This window comes from Oncorhynchus kisutch, linkage group LG25, assembly GCF_002021735.2.
Source record: "Oncorhynchus kisutch isolate 150728-3 linkage group LG25, Okis_V2, whole genome shotgun sequence".
Taxonomy (NCBI): domain Eukaryota; kingdom Metazoa; phylum Chordata; class Actinopteri; order Salmoniformes; family Salmonidae; genus Oncorhynchus; species Oncorhynchus kisutch.
The window spans coordinates 44,969,252-44,989,373 of NC_034198.2; the positions used below are offsets into that span (position 1 = coordinate 44,969,252).

The following is a 20,122-nucleotide window of genomic DNA, read 5'->3' on the forward strand; positions in this document are numbered from 1 at the left end:
ACAGAGATATTTTTCAGAGATATATATTTTTCAATATGTTTTTACAAACATATAGATTTACATAGCATGCATAGCATGTAGGTACATACCCCCCACAACATAACCTCCACTATGTCACCAGGACATATACAGGATACTACCCCCCACAACATAACCTCCACTATGTCACCAGGACATATACAGGATACTACCCCCCACAACATAACCTCCACTATGTCACCAGGACATATACAGGATACTACCCCCCACAACATAACCTCCACTATGTCACCAGGACATATACAGGATACTACCCCCCACAACATAACCTCCACTATGTCACCAGGACATATACAGGATACTACCCCCCACAACATAACCTCCACTACGTCACCAGGACATATACAGGATACTACCCTCTACAACACTATGTCACCAGGACATATACATGACACTACCCTCTACCACACTATGTCACCAGGACATATACAGGATACTACCCTCTACCACACTATGTCACCAGGACATATACAGGATACTACCCTCTACAACACTATGTCACCAGGACATATACAGGATACTACCCTCTACAACACTATGTCACCAGGATATATACAGGATACTACCCTCTACAACACTATGTCACCAGGACATATACAGGATACTACCCTCCACAACATAACCCTCACTATGTCACCAGGACATATACAGGACACTACCCTCTACAACACTATGTCACCAGGACATATACAGGATACTCCCCTCCACAACACTATGTCACCAGGACATATACAGGATACTACCCTCTACAACACTGTCTCCAGGACATATACAGGATACTACCCTCTACAACACTGTCTCCAGGACATATACAGGATACTACCCTCTACAACATAACCTTCACTATGTCACCAGGACATACACAGGATACTACCCTCTACAACACTATGTCACCAGGACATATACAGGATACTACCCTCTACAACATAACCTTCACTATGTCACCAGGACATACACAGGATACTACCCTCTACAACACTATGTCACCAGGACATATACAGGATACTACCCTCTAAAACATAACCATCACTATGTCACCAGGACATATACAGGATACTCCCCTCCACAACACTATGTCACCAGGACATATACAGGATACTACCCTCTGCAACATAACCTTCACTATGTCACCAGGACATATACAGGATGCTACCCCCCACAACATAACCTTCACTAAGTAACCAGGACATATACAGGATACTACCCTCCACAACACTATGTCACCAGGACATATACAGGATACTACCCTCTACAACATAACCTTCACTATGTCACCAGGACATACACAGGATACTACCCTCTACAACACTATGTCACCAGGACATATACAGGATACTACCCTATACCACACTATGTCACCAGGACATATACAGGATACCACCCTCTACAACACTATGTCACCAGGACATATACAGGATACTACCCTCTACAACACTATGTCACCAGGACATATACAGGATACTACCCTATACCACACTATGTCACCAGGACATATACAGGATACTACCCTCTACCACACTATGTCACCAGGACATATACAGGATACTACCCTCTACAACACTATGTCACCAGGACATATACAGGATACTACCCTCCACAACATAACCCTCACTATGTCACCAGGACATATACAGGATACTACCCTCTACAACACTAAGTCACCAGGACATATACAGGATACTACCCTCCACAACATAACCTTCACTATGTCACCAGGACATATACAGGATACTACCCTCTACAACACTATGTCACCAGGATATATACAGGATACTACCCTCTACAACACTATGTCACAAGGACATATACAGGATACTACCCTCTACAACACTATGTGACCAGGACATATACAGGATACTACCCTCCACAACACTATGTCACCAGGATATATACAGGATGCTACCCTCCACCACATAACCTTCACTATGTCACCAGGACATATACAGGATACTACCCTCTGCAACATAACCTTCACTATGTCACCAGGACATATACAGGATGCTACCCCCCACAACATAACCTTCACTAAGTAACCAGGACATATACAGGATACTACCCTCCACAACACTATGTCACCAGGACATATACAGGATACTACCCTCTACAACATAACCTTCACTATGTCACCAGGACATATACAGGATACTACCCTCTACAACACTATGTCACCAGGACATATACAGGACACTACCCTCTACAACACTGTCTCCAGGACATATACAGGATACTACCCTCTAAAACATAACCTTCACTATGTCACCAGGACATATACAGGATACTCCCCTCCACAACACTATGTCACCAGGACATATACAGGATACTACCCTCTACAACATAACCTTCAATATGTCACCAGGACATATACAGGATGCCACCCTCTAAAACACTATGTCACCAGGACATATACAGGATACTACCCTCTAAAACACTATGTCACCAGGACATATACAGGATACTACCCTCTACCACACTATGTCACCAGGACATATACAGGATACTACCCTCTACCACACTATGTCACCAGGACATATACAGGATACTACCCTCTACAACACTATGTCACCAGGATATATACAGGATACTACCCTCTACAACACTATGTCACCAGGACATATACAGGATACTACCCTCCACAACATAACCCTCACTATGTCACCAGGACATATACAGGATACTACCCTCTACAACACTAAGTCACCAGGACATATACAGGATACTACCCTCCACAACATAACCTTCACTATGTCACCAGGACATATACAGGATACTACCCTCCACAACACTATGTCACCAGGACATATACAGGATACTACCCCCTACAACACCATGTCACCAGGACATATACAGGATACTACCCTCTACAACACTATGTGACCAGGACATATACAGGATACTACCCTCTAAAACATAAACTTCACTATGTCACCAGGACATATACAGGACACTACCCTCTACAACACTATGTCACCAGGACATATACAGGATACTACCCTCCACAACACTATGTCACCAGGACATATACAGGATACTACCCTCTACAACACTGTCTCCAGGACATATACAGGATACTACCCTCTACAACACTGTCTCCAGGACATATACAGGATACTACCCTCTACAACATAACCTTCACTATGTCACCAGGACATACACAGGATACTACCCTCTACAACACTATGTCACCAGGACATATACAGGATACTACCCTCTACAACATAACCTTAACTATGTCACCAGGACATATACAGGATACTACCCTCTAAAACATAACCATCACTATGTCACCAGGACATATACAGGATATTCCCCTCCACAACACTATGTCACCAGGACATATACAGGATACTACCCTCTGCAACATAACCTTCACTATGTCACCAGGACATATACAGGATGCTACCCCCCACAACATAACCTTCACTAAGTAACCAGGACATATACAGGATACTACCCTCCACAACACTATGTCACCAGGACATATACAGGATACTACCCTCTACAACATAACCTTCACTATGTCACCAGGACATACACAGGATACTACCCTCTACAACACTATGTCACCAGGACATATACAGGATACTACCCTCTAAAACACTATGTCACCAGGACATATACAGGATACCACCCTCTACAACACTATGTCACCAGGACATATACAGGATACTACCCTCTACAACACTATGTCACCAGGACATATACAGGATACTACCCTATACCACACTATGTCACCAGGACATATACAGGATACTACCCTCTACCACACTATGTCACCAGGACATATACAGGATACTACCCTCTACAACACTATGTCACCAGGACATATACAGGATACTACCCTCCACAACATAACCCTCACTATGTCACCAGGACATATACAGGATACTACCCTCTACAACACTAAGTCACCAGGACATATACAGGATACTACCCTCCACAACATAACCTTCACTATGTCACCAGGACATATACAGGATACTACCCTCTACAACACTATGTCACCAGGATATATACAGGATACTACCCTCTACAACACTATGTCACAAGGACATATACAGGATACTACCCTCTACAACACTATGTGACCAGGACATATACAGGATACTACCCTCCACAACACTATGTCACCAGGATATATACAGGATGCTACCCTCCACCACATAACCTTCACTATGTCACCAGGACATATACAGGATACTACCCTCTGCAACATAACCTTCACTATGTCACCAGGACATATACAGGATGCTACCCCCCACAACATAACCTTCACTAAGTAACCAGGACATATACAGGATACTACCCTCCACAACACTATGTCACCAGGACATATACAGGATACTACCCTCTACAACATAACCTTCACTATGTCACCAGGACATATACAGGATACTACCCTCTACAACACTATGTCACCAGGACATATACAGGACACTACCCTCTACAACACTGTCTCCAGGACATATACAGGATACTACCCTCTAAAACATAACCTTCACTATGTCACCAGGACATATACAGGATACTCCCCTCCACAACACTATGTCACCAGGACATATACAGGATACTACCCTCTACAACATAACCTTCAATATGTCACCAGGACATCGACAGGATACTACCCTCCACAACATAACCTTCACTATGTCTCCAGGACATATACAGGATACTACCCTCTACAACATAACCTTCACTATGTCACCAGGACATATACAGGATGCCACCCTCTAAAACACTATGTCACCAGGACATATACAGGATACTACCCTCTAAAACACTATGTCACCAGGACATATACAGGATACTACCCTCTACCACACTATGTCACCAGGACATATACAGGATACTACCCTCTACCACACTATGTCACCAGGACATATACAGGATACTACCCTCTACAACACTATGTCACCAGGATATATACAGGATACTACCCTCTACAACACTATGTCACCAGGACATATACAGGATACTACCCTCCACAACATAACCCTCACTATGTCACCAGGACATATACAGGATACTACCCTCTACAACACTAAGTCACCAGGACATATACAGGATACTACCCTCCACAACATAACCTTCACTATGTCACCAGGACATATACAGGATACTACCCTCCACAACACTATGTCACCAGGACATATACAGGATACTACCCCCTACAACACCATGTCACCAGGACATATACAGGATACTACCCTCTACAACACTATGTGACCAGGACATATACAGGATACTACCCTCTAAAACATAAACTTCACTATGTCACCAGGACATATACAGGACACTACCCTCTACAACACTATGTCACCAGGACATATACAGGATACTACCCTCCACAACACTATGTCACCAGGACATATACAGGATACTACCCTCTACAACACTGTCTCCAGGACATATACAGGATACTACCCTCTACAACATAACCTTCACTATGTCACCAGGACATACACAGGATACTACCCTCTACAACACTATGTCACCAGGACATATACAGGATACTACCCTCTACAACATAACCTTAACTATGTCACCAGGACATATACAGGATACTACCCTCTAAAACATAACCATCACTATGTCACCAGGACATATACAGGATACTCCCCTCCACAACACTATGTCACCAGGACATATACAGGATACTACCCTCTGCAACATAACCTTCACTATGTCACCAGGACATATACAGGATGCTACCCCCCACAACATAACCTTCACTAAGTAACCAGGACATAAACAGGATACTACCCTCCACAACACTATGTCACCAGGACATATACAGGATACTACCCTCTACAACATAACCTTCACTATGTCACCAGGACATATACAGGATACTACCCTCCACAACACTATGTCACCAGGACGTATACAGGATACTACCCTCTACAACACTATGTCACCAGGACATATACAGGATACCACCCTCTACAATACTATGTCACCAGGACATATACAGGATACTACCCTCTACAACACTATGTGACCAGGACATATACAGGATACTACCCTCTAAAACATAAACTTCACTATGTCACCAGGACATACACAGGATACTACCCTCTACAACACTATGTCACCAGGACATATACAGGATACTACCCTCTACAACATAACCTTCACTATGTCACCAGGACATATACAGGATACTACCCTCTAAAACATAACCTTCACTATGTCACCAGGACATATACAGGATACTCCCCTCCACAACACTATGTCACCAGGACATATACAGGATACTACCCTCTGCAACATAACCTTCACTATGTCACCAGGACATATACAGGATGCTACCCCCCACAACATAACCTTCACTAAGTAACCAGGACATATACAGGATACTACCCTCCACAACACTATGTCACCAGGACATATACAGGATACTACCCTCTACAACATAACCTTCACTATGTCACCAGGACATACATAGGATACTACCCTCTACAACACTATGTCACCAGGACATATACAGGATACTACCCTCTACAACACTATGTCACCAGGACATATACAGGATACTACCCTCTACAACACTATGTCACCAGGACATATACAGGATACTACCCTCTACAACACTATGTCACCAGGACATATACAGGATACTACCCTCTACAACACTATGTCACCAGGACATATACAGGATACTACCCTCTACAACACTATGTCACCAGGATATATACAGGATACTACCCTCTACAACAATATGTCACCAGGACATATACAGGATACTACCCTCTACAACACTATGTGACCAGGACATATACAGGATACTACCCTCCACAACACTATGTCACCAGGATATATACAGGATGCTACCCTCCACCACATAACCTTCACTATGTCACCAGAACATATACAGGATACTACCCTCTACAACACTATGTCACCAGGACATATACAGGATACTACCCTCCACAACACTATGTCACCAGGACATATACAGGATACTACCCTCTACAACATAACCTTCACTATGTCACCAGGACATATACAGGATACTACCCTCCACAACACTATGTCACCAGGACGTATACAGGATACTACCCTCTACAACACTATGTCACCAGGACATATACAGGATACCACCCTCTACAATACTATGTCACCAGGACATATACAGGATACTACCCTCTACAACACTATGTGACCAGGACATATACAGGATACTACCCTCTAAAACATAAACTTCACTATGTCACCAGGACATACACAGGATACTACCCTCTACAACACTATGTCACCAGGACATATACAGGATACTACCCTCTACAACATAACCTTCACTATGTCACCAGGACATATACAGGATACTACCCTCTAAAACATAACCTTCACTATGTCACCAGGACATATACAGGATACTCCCCTCCACAACACTATGTCACCAGGACATATACAGGATACTACCCTCTGCAACATAACCTTCACTATGTCACCAGGACATATACAGGATGCTACCCCCCACAACATAACCTTCACTAAGTAACCAGGACATATACAGGATACTACCCTCCACAACACTATGTCACCAGGACATATACAGGATACTACCCTCTACAACATAACCTTCACTATGTCACCAGGACATACATAGGATACTACCCTCTACAACACTATGTCACCAGGACATATACAGGATACTACCCTCTACAACACTATGTCACCAGGACATATACAGGATACTACCCTCTACAACACTATGTCACCAGGACATATACAGGATACTACCCTCTACAACACTATGTCACCAGGACATATACAGGATACTACCCTCTACAACACTATGTCACCAGGACATATACAGGATACTACCCTCTACAACACTATGTCACCAGGATATATACAGGATACTACCCTCTACAACAATATGTCACCAGGACATATACAGGATACTACCCTCTACAACACTATGTGACCAGGACATATACAGGATACTACCCTCCACAACACTATGTCACCAGGATATATACAGGATGCTACCCTCCACCACATAACCTTCACTATGTCACCAGAACATATACAGGATACTACCCTCTACAACACTATGTCACCAGGACATATACAGGATACTACCCTCCACATCATAACCTGCACTATGTCACCAGGACATATACAGGATACTACCCTCTACAACATAACCTTCACTAAGTCACCAGGACATATACAGGATACTACTCTTTACAACACTATGTCACCAGGATATAGACAGGATGCTACCCTCCACAACATAACCTTCACTATGTCACCAGGACATATACAGGATACTACCCTCTACAACATAACCTTCACTATGTCACCAGGACATATACAGGATACTACCCTCTACAACACTATGTCACCAGGACATATACAGGACACTACCCTCTACAACACTGTCTCCAGGACATATACAGGATACTACCCTCTAAAACATAACCTTCACTATGTCACCAGGACATATACAGGATACTCCCCTCCACAACACTATGTCACCAGGACATATACAGGATACTACCCTCTACAACATAACCTTCAATATGTCACCAGGACATCGACAGGATACTACCCTCTACAACATAACCTTCACTATGTCACCAGGACATATACAGGATGCCACCCTCTAAAACACTATGTCACCAGGACATATACAGGATACTACCCTCTAAAACACTATGTCACCAGGACATATACAGGATACTACCCTCTACCACACTATGTCACCAGGACATATACAGGATACTACCCTCTACCACACTATGTCACCAGGACATATACAGGATACTACCCTCTACAACACTATGTCACCAGGATATATACAGGATACTACCCTCTACAACACTATGTCACCAGGACATATACAGGATACTACCCTCCACAACATAACCCTCACTATGTCACCAGGACATATACAGGATACTACCCTCTACAACACTAAGTCACCAGGACATATACAGGATACTACCCTCCACAACATAACCTTCACTATGTCACCAGGACATATACAGGATACTACCCTCCACAACACTATGTCACCAGGACATATACAGGATACTACCCCCTACAACACCATGTCACCAGGACATATACAGGACACTACCCTCTACAACACTATGTCACCAGGACATATACAGGACACTACCCTCTACAACACTGTCTCCAGGACATATACAGGATACTACCCTCTAAAACATAACCTTCACTATGTCACCAGGACATATACAGGATACTCCCCTCCACAACACTATGTCACCAGGACATATACAGGATACTACCCTCTACAACATAACCTTCAATATGTCACCAGGACATCGACAGGATACTACCCTCTACAACATAACCTTCACTATGTCACCAGGACATATACAGGATGCCACCCTCTAAAACACTATGTCACCAGGACATATACAGGATACTACCCTCTAAAACACTATGTCACCAGGACATATACAGGATACTACCCTCTACCACACTATGTCACCAGGACATATACAGGATACTACCCTCTACCACACTATGTCACCAGGACATATACAGGATACTACCCTCTACAACACTATGTCACCAGGATATATACAGGATACTACCCTCTACAACACTATGTCACCAGGACATATACAGGATACTACCCTCCACAACATAACCCTCACTATGTCACCAGGACATATACAGGATACTACCCTCTACAACACTAAGTCACCAGGACATATACAGGATACTACCCTCCACAACATAACCTTCACTATGTCACCAGGACATATACAGGATACTACCCTCCACAACACTATGTCACCAGGACATATACAGGATACTACCCCCTACAACACCATGTCACCAGGACATATACAGGATACTACCCTCTACAACACTATGTGACCAGGACATATACAGGATACTACCCTCTAAAACATAAACTTCACTATGTCACCAGGACATATACAGGACACTACCCTCTACAACACTATGTCACCAGGACATATACAGGATACTACCCTCCACAACACTATGTCACCAGGACATATACAGGATACTACCCTCTACAACACTGTCTCCAGGACATATACAGGATACTACCCTCTACAACATAACCTTCACTATGTCACCAGGACATACACAGGATACTACCCTCTACAACACTATGTCACCAGGACATATACAGGATACTACCCTCTACAACATAACCTTAACTATGTCACCAGGACATATACAGGATACTACCCTCTAAAACATAACCATCACTATGTCACCAGGACATATACAGGATACTCCCCTCCACAACACTATGTCACCAGGACATATACAGGATACTACCCTCTGCAACATAACCTTCACTATGTCACCAGGACATATACAGGATGCTACCCCCCACAACATAACCTTCACTAAGTAACCAGGACATAAACAGGATACTACCCTCCACAACACTATGTCACCAGGACATATACAGGATACTACCCTCTACAACATAACCTTCACTATGTCACCAGGACATATACAGGATACTACCCTCCACAACACTATGTCACCAGGACGTATACAGGATACTACCCTCTACAACACTATGTCACCAGGACATATACAGGATACCACCCTCTACAATACTATGTCACCAGGACATATACAGGATACTACCCTCTACAACACTATGTGACCAGGACATATACAGGATACTACCCTCTAAAACATAAACTTCACTATGTCACCAGGACATACACAGGATACTACCCTCTACAACACTATGTCACCAGGACATATACAGGATACTACCCTCTACAACATAACCTTCACTATGTCACCAGGACATATACAGGATACTACCCTCTAAAACATAACCTTCACTATGTCACCAGGACATATACAGGATACTCCCCTCCACAACACTATGTCACCAGGACATATACAGGATACTACCCTCTGCAACATAACCTTCACTATGTCACCAGGACATATACAGGATGCTACCCCCCACAACATAACCTTCACTAAGTAACCAGGACATATACAGGATACTACCCTCCACAACACTATGTCACCAGGACATATACAGGATACTACCCTCTACAACATAACCTTCACTATGTCACCAGGACATACATAGGATACTACCCTCTACAACACTATGTCACCAGGACATATACAGGATACTACCCTCTACAACACTATGTCACCAGGACATATACAGGATACTACCCTCTACAACACTATGTCACCAGGACATATACAGGATACTACCCTCTACAACACTATGTCACCAGGACATATACAGGATACTACCCTCTACAACACTATGTCACCAGGACATATACAGGATACTACCCTCTACAACACTATGTCACCAGGATATATACAGGATACTACCCTCTACAACAATATGTCACCAGGACATATACAGGATACTACCCTCTACAACACTATGTGACCAGGACATATACAGGATACTACCCTCCACAACACTATGTCACCAGGATATATACAGGATGCTACCCTCCACCACATAACCTTCACTATGTCACCAGAACATATACAGGATACTACCCTCTACAACACTATGTCACCAGGACATATACAGGATACTACCCTCCACATCATAACCTGCACTATGTCACCAGGACATATACAGGATACTACCCTCTACAACATAACCTTCACTAAGTCACCAGGACATATACAGGATACTACTCTTTACAACACTATGTCACCAGGATATAGACAGGATGCTACCCTCCACAACATAACCTTCACTATGTCACCAGGACATATACAGGATACTACCCTCTACAACACTATGTCACCAGGACATATACAGGATACTACCCTCTACAACACTATGTCACCAGGACATATACAGGATACTACCCTCTCCAACACTATGTCACCAGGATATAGACAGGATACTACCCTCTACATCATAACCTTCACTATGTCAACAGGACATATACAGGATACTACCCTCTACAACACTATGTCACCAGGACATATACAGGATACTACCCTCTGCAACATAACCTTCACTATGTCACCAGGACATATACAGGATACTACCCTCTAAAACATAACCTTCACTATGTCACCAGGACATATACAGGATACTACCCTCTGCAACATAACCTTCACTATGTCACCAGGACATATACAGGATGCTACCCCTCACAACATAACCTTCACTAAGTAACCAGGACATATACAGGATACTACCCTCCACAACACTTTGTCACCAGGACATATACAGGATACTACCCCCTACAACACTATGTCTCCAGGACATATACAGGATACTACCCTCCACAACATAACCTTCACTATGTCACCAGGACATATACAGGATACTACCCTCTACAACACTATGTCTCCAGGACATATACAAGATACTACCCTCCACAACACTATGTCACCAGGACATATACAGGATACTACCCTCTACAACATAACCTTCACTATGTCACCAGGACATACACAGGATACTACCCTCTACAACACTATGTCACCGGGACATATACAGGATACGACCCTCTACAACATAACCTTCACTATGTCACCAGGACATATACAGGATACTACCCTCTAAAACATAACCTTCACTATGTCACCAGGACATATACAGGATACTACCCTCTGCAACATAACCTTCACTATGTCACCAGGACATATACAGGATACTACCCTCCACAACACTATGTCACCAGGACATATACAGGATACTACCCTCTACAACATAACCTTCACTATGTCACCAGGACATATACAGGATACTACCCTCTACAACACTATGTCACCAGGACATATACAGGACACTACCCTCTACAACACTGTCTCCAGGACATATACAGGATACTACCCTCTAAAACATAACCTTCACTATGTCACCAGGACATATACAGGATACTCCCCTCCACAACACTATGTCACCAGGACATATACAGGATACTACCCTCTACAACATAACCTTCAATATGTCACCAGGACATCGACAGGATACTACCCTCCACAACATAACCTTCACTATGTCTCCAGGACATATACAGGATACTACCCTCTACAACATAACCTTCACTATGTCACCAGGACATATACAGGATGCCACCCTCTAAAACACTATGTCACCAGGACATATACAGGATACTACCCTCTAAAACACTATGTCACCAGGACATATACAGGATACTACCCTCTACCACACTATGTCACCAGGACATATACAGGATACTACCCTCTACCACACTATGTCACCAGGACATATACAGGATACTACCCTCTACAACACTATGTCACCAGGACATATACAGGATACTACCCTCTACAACACTATGTCACCAGGATATATACAGGATACTACCCTCTACAACACTATGTCACCAGGACATATACAGGATACTACCCTCCACAACATAACCCTCACTATGTCACCAGGACATATACAGGATACTACCCTCTACAACACTAAGTCACCAGGACATATACAGGATACTACCCTCCACAACATAACCTTCACTATGTCACCAGGACATATACAGGATACTACCCTCCACAACACTATGTCACCAGGACATATACAGGATACTACCCCCTACAACACCATGTCACCAGGACATATACAGGATACTACCCTCTACAACACTATGTGACCAGGACATATACAGGATACTACCCTCTAAAACATAAACTTCACTATGTCACCAGGACATATACAGGACACTACCCTCTACAACACTATGTAACCAGGACATATACAGGATACTACCCTCCACAACACTATGTCACCAGGACATATACAGGATACTACCCTCTACAACACTGTCTCCAGGACATATACAGGATACTACCCTCTACAACACTGTCTCCAGGACATATACAGGATACTACCCTCTACAACATAACCTTCACTATGTCACCAGGACATACACAGGATACTACCCTCTACAACACTATGTCACCAGGACATATACAGGATACTACCCTCTACAACATAACCTTAACTATGTCACCAGGACATATACAGGATACTACCCTCTGCAACATAACCTTCACTATGTCACCAGGACATATACAGGATGCTACCCCCCACAACATAACCTTCACTAAGTAACCAGGACATATACAGGATACTACCCTCCACAACACTATGTCACCAGCACATATACAGGATACTACCCTCTACAACATAACCTTCACTATGTCACCAGGACATATACAGGATACTACCCTCCGCAACACTATGTCACCAGGACATATACAGGATACTACCCTCTACAACACTATGTCACCAGGACATATACAGGATACTACCCTCTACAACACTATGTCACCAGGACATATACAGGATACTACCCTCTACAACACTATGTGACCAGGACATATACAGGATACTACCCTCTAAAACATAAACTTCACTATGTCACCAGGACATATACAGGATACTACCCTCCACAACACTATGTCACCAGGACATATACCGGATACTACCCTCTACAACATAACCTTCACTATGTCACCAGGACATATACAGGATACTACCCTCTACAACACTATGTCACCAGGACATATACAGGATACTACCCTCTACAACACTATGTCACCAGGACATATACAGGATACTACCCTCTACAACACTATGTCACCAGGATATATACAGGATACTACCCTCTACAACACTATGTCACCAGGACATATACAGGATACTACCCTCTACAACACTATGTGACCAGGACATATACAGGATACTACCCTTCACAACACTATGTCACCAGGATATATACAGGATGCTACCCTCCACAACATAACCTTCACTATGTCACCAGAACATATACAGGATACTACCCTCTACAACACTATGTCACCAGGACATATACAGGATACTACCCTCCACATCATAACCTGCACTATGTCACCAGGACATATACAGGATACTATCCTCTACAACATAACCTTCACTAAGTCACCAGGACATATACAGGATACTACTCTTTACAACACTATGTCACCAGGATATAGACAGGATGCTACCCTCCACAACATAACCTTCACTATGTCACCAGGACATATACAGGATACTACCCTCTACAACACTATGTCACCAGGACATATACAGGATACTACCCTCTACAACACTATGTCACCAGGACATATACAGGATACTACCCTCTACAACACTATGTCACCAGGACATATACAGGATACTACCCTCTGCAACATAACCTTCACTATGTCACCAGGACATATACAGGATACTACCCTCTAAAACATAACCTTCACTATGTCACCAGGACATATACAGGATACTACCCTCTGCAACATAACCTTCACTATGTCACCAGGACATATACAGGATGCTACCCCCCACAACATAACCTTCACTATGTCACCAGGACATATACAGGATACTACCCTCCGCAACACTATGTCACCAGGACATATACAGGATACTACCCTCTACAACACTATGTCACCAGGACATATACAGGATACTACCCTCTACAACACTATGTCACCAGGACATATACAGGATACTACCCTCTACAACACTATGTGACCAGGACATATACAGGATACTACCCTCTAAAACATAAACTTCACTATGTCACCAGGACATATACAGGATACTACCCTCCACAACACTATGTCACCAGGACATATACCGGATACTACCCTCTACAACATAACCTTCACTATGTCACCAGGACATATACAGGATACTACCCTCTACAACACTATGTCACCAGGACATATACAGGATACTACCCTCTACAACACTATGTCACCAGGACATATACAGGATACTACCCTCTACAACACTATGTCACCAGGATATATACAGGATACTACCCTCTACAACACTATGTCACCAGGACATATACAGGATACTACCCTCTACAACACTATGTGACCAGGACATATACAGGATACTACCCTTCACAACACTATGTCACCAGGATATATACAGGATGCTACCCTCCACAACATAACCTTCACTATGTCACCAGAACATATACAGGATACTACCCTCTACAACACTATGTCACCAGGACATATACAGGATACTACCCTCCACATCATAACCTGCACTATGTCACCAGGACATATACAGGATACTATCCTCTACAACATAACCTTCACTAAGTCACCAGGACATATACAGGATACTACTCTTTACAACACTATGTCACCAGGATATAGACAGGATGCTACCCTCCACAACATAACCTTCACTATGTCACCAGGACATATACAGGATACTACCCTCTACAACACTATGTCACCAGGACATATACAGGATACTACCCTCTACAACACTATGTCACCAGGACATATACAGGATACTACCCTCTACAACACTATGTCACCAGGACATATACAGGATACTACCCTCTGCAACATAACCTTCACTATGTCACCAGGACATATACAGGATACTACCCTCTAAAACATAACCTTCACTATGTCACCAGGACATATACAGGATACTACCCTCTGCAACATAACCTTCACTATGTCACCAGGACATATACAGGATGCTACCCCCCCACAACATAACCTTCACTAAGTAACCAGGACATATACAGGATACTACCCTCCACAACACTATGTCACCAGGACATATACAGGATACTACCCCCTATAACACTATGTCTCCAGGACATATACAGGATACTACCCTCCACAACATAACCTTCACTATGTCAACAGGACATATACAGGATACTACCCTCTACAACACTATGTCTCCAGGACATATACAAGATACTACCCTCCACAACACTATGTCACCAGGACATATACAGGATACTACCCTCCACAACATAACCTTCACTATGTCACCAGGACATACACAGGATACTACCCTCTACAACACTATGTCACCAGGACATATACAGGATACTACCCTCTACAACATAACCTTCACTATGTCACCAGGACATATACAGGATACTACCCTCTAAAACATAAACTTCACTATGTCACCAGGACATATACAGGATACTCCCCTCCACAACACTATGTCACCAGGACATATACAGGATACTACCCTCTGCAACATAACCTTCACTATGTCACCAGGACATATACAGGATGCTACCCCCCACAACATAACCTTCACTAAGTAACCAGGACATATACAGGATACTACCCTCCACAACACTATGTCACCAGGATATAGACAGGATACTACCCTCCACAACATAACCTTCACTATGTCACCAGGACATATATAGGATACTACTCTTTACAACACTATGTCACCAGGATATAGACAGGATGCTACCCTCCACAACATAACCTTCACTATGTCACCAGGACATACACAGGATACTACCCTCTACAACACTATGTCACCAGGACATATACAGGGTACTACCCTCTACAACATAACCTTCACTATGTCACCAGGACATATACAGGATACTACCCTCTACAACACTATGTCACCAGGACATATACAGGATACTACCCTCTACAACACTATGTCACCAGGATATATACAGGATACTACCCTCTACAACACTATGTGACCAGGACATATACAGGATACTACCCTCCACAACACTATGTCACCAGGATATATACAGGATGCTACCCTCCACAACATAACCTTCACTATGTCACCAGAACATATACAGGATACTACCCTCTACAACACTATGTCACCAGGACATATACAGGATACTACCCTCCACATCATAACCTGCACTATGTCACCAGGACATATACAGGATACTACCCTCTACAACATAACCTTCACTAAGTCACCAGGACATATACAGGAAACTACTCTTTACAACACTATGTCACCAGGATATAGACAGGATGCTACCCTCCACAACATAACATTCACTATGTCACCAGGACATATACAGGATACTACCCTCTACAACACTATGTCACCAGGATATAGACAGGATACTACCCTCCACAACATAACCTTCACTATGTCACCAGGACATATACAGGATACTACTCTTTACAACACTATGTCACCAGGACATATACAGGATGCTACCCCCCACAACATAACCTTCACTAAGTAACCAGGACATATACAGGATACTACCCTCCACAACACTATGTCACCAGGACATATACAGGATACTACCCTCTACAACATAACCTTCACTATGTCACCAGGACATACACAGGATACTACCCTCTACAACACTATGTCACCAGGACATATACAGGATACTACCCTCTACAACACTATGTCACCAGGACATATACAGGATACTACCCTCTACAACACTATGTCACCAGGACATATACAGGATACTACCCTCTACAACACTATGTCACCAGGATATATACAGGATACTACCCTCTACAACACTATGTCACCAGGACATATACAGGATACTACCCTCTACAACACTATGTCACCAGGACATATACAGGATACTACCCTCTACAACATAACCTTCACTATGTCACCAGGACATACACAGGATACTACCCTCTACAACACTATGTCACCAGGACATATACAGGATACTACCCTCTACAACATAACCTTCACTATGTCACCAGGACATATACAGGATACTACCCTCTAAAACATAACCTTCACTATGTCACCAGGACATATACAGGATACTACCCTCTAAAACATAACCTTCACTATGTCACCAGGACATATACAGGATACTCCCCTCCACAACACTATGTCACCAGGACATATACAGGATACTACCCTCTGCAACATAACCTTCACTATGTCACCAGGACATACACAGGATACTACCCTCTACAACACTATGTCACCAGGACATATACAGGATACTACCATCTACAACACTATGTCACCAGGACATATACAGGAAACTACCCTCTACAACACTATGCCACCAGGACATATACAGGATACTACCCTCTACAACACTATGTCACCAGGATATATACAGGATACTACCCTCTACAACACTATGTCACCAGGACATATACAGGATACTACCCTCTACAACACTATGTGACCAGGACATATACAGGATACTACCCTCCACAACACTATGTCACCAGGATATATACAGGATGCTACCCTCCACAACATAACCTTCACTATGTCACCAGAACATATACAGGATACTACCCTCTACAACACTATGTCACCAGGACATATACAGGATACTACCCTCCACATCATAACCTGCACTATGTCACCAGGACATATACAGGATACTACCCTCTACAACATAACCTTCACTAAGTCACCAGGACATATACAGGATACTACTCTTTACAACACTATGTCACCAGGATATAGACAGGATGCTACCCTCCACAACATAACCTTCACTATGTCACCAGGACATATACAGGATACTACCCTCTACAACACTATGTCACCAGGACATATACAGGATACTACCCTCCACATCATAACCTGCACTATGTCACCAGGACATATACAGGATACTACCCTCTACAACATAACCTTCACTAAGTCACCAGGACATATACAGGATACTACCCTCTACAACACTATGTCACCAGGACATATACAGGATACTACCCTCTACAACACTATGTCACCAGGATATAGACAGTATACTACCCTCTACCACATAACCTTCACTATGTCACCAGGACATATACAGGATACTACCCTCTACAACACTATGTCACCAGGACATATACAGGATACTACCCTCTGCAACATAACCTTCACTATGTCACCAGGACATATACAGGATACTACCCTCTAAAACATAACCTTCACTATGTCACCAGGACATATACAGGATGCTACCCCCCACAACATAACCTTCACTAAGTAACCAGGACATATACAGGATACTACCCTCCACAACACTATGTCACCAGGACATATACAGGATACTACCCCCTACAACACTATGTCTCCAGGACATATACAGGATACTACCCTCCACAACATAACCTTCACTATGTCAACAGGACATATACAGGATACTACCCTCTACAACACTATGTCTCCAGGACATATACAAGATACTACCCTCCACAACACTATGTCACCAGGACATATACAGGATACTACCCTCCACAACATAACCTTCACTATGTCACCAGGACATACACAGGATACTACACTCTACAACACTATGTCACCAGGACATATACAGGATAC

At 43.0% G+C, this 20,122-nt stretch overlaps 1 protein-coding gene across 2 annotated transcripts in view; it reads right to left on the reverse strand.

Annotated features, from left to right (window-relative positions):
• LOC109884094 (disrupted in schizophrenia 1 protein) overlaps positions 1-20,122 on the reverse strand; it is a 124,984-nt gene that overhangs the window by 8,795 nt on the left and 96,067 nt on the right. The gene's annotated exons all lie outside the window — the stretch shown is intronic.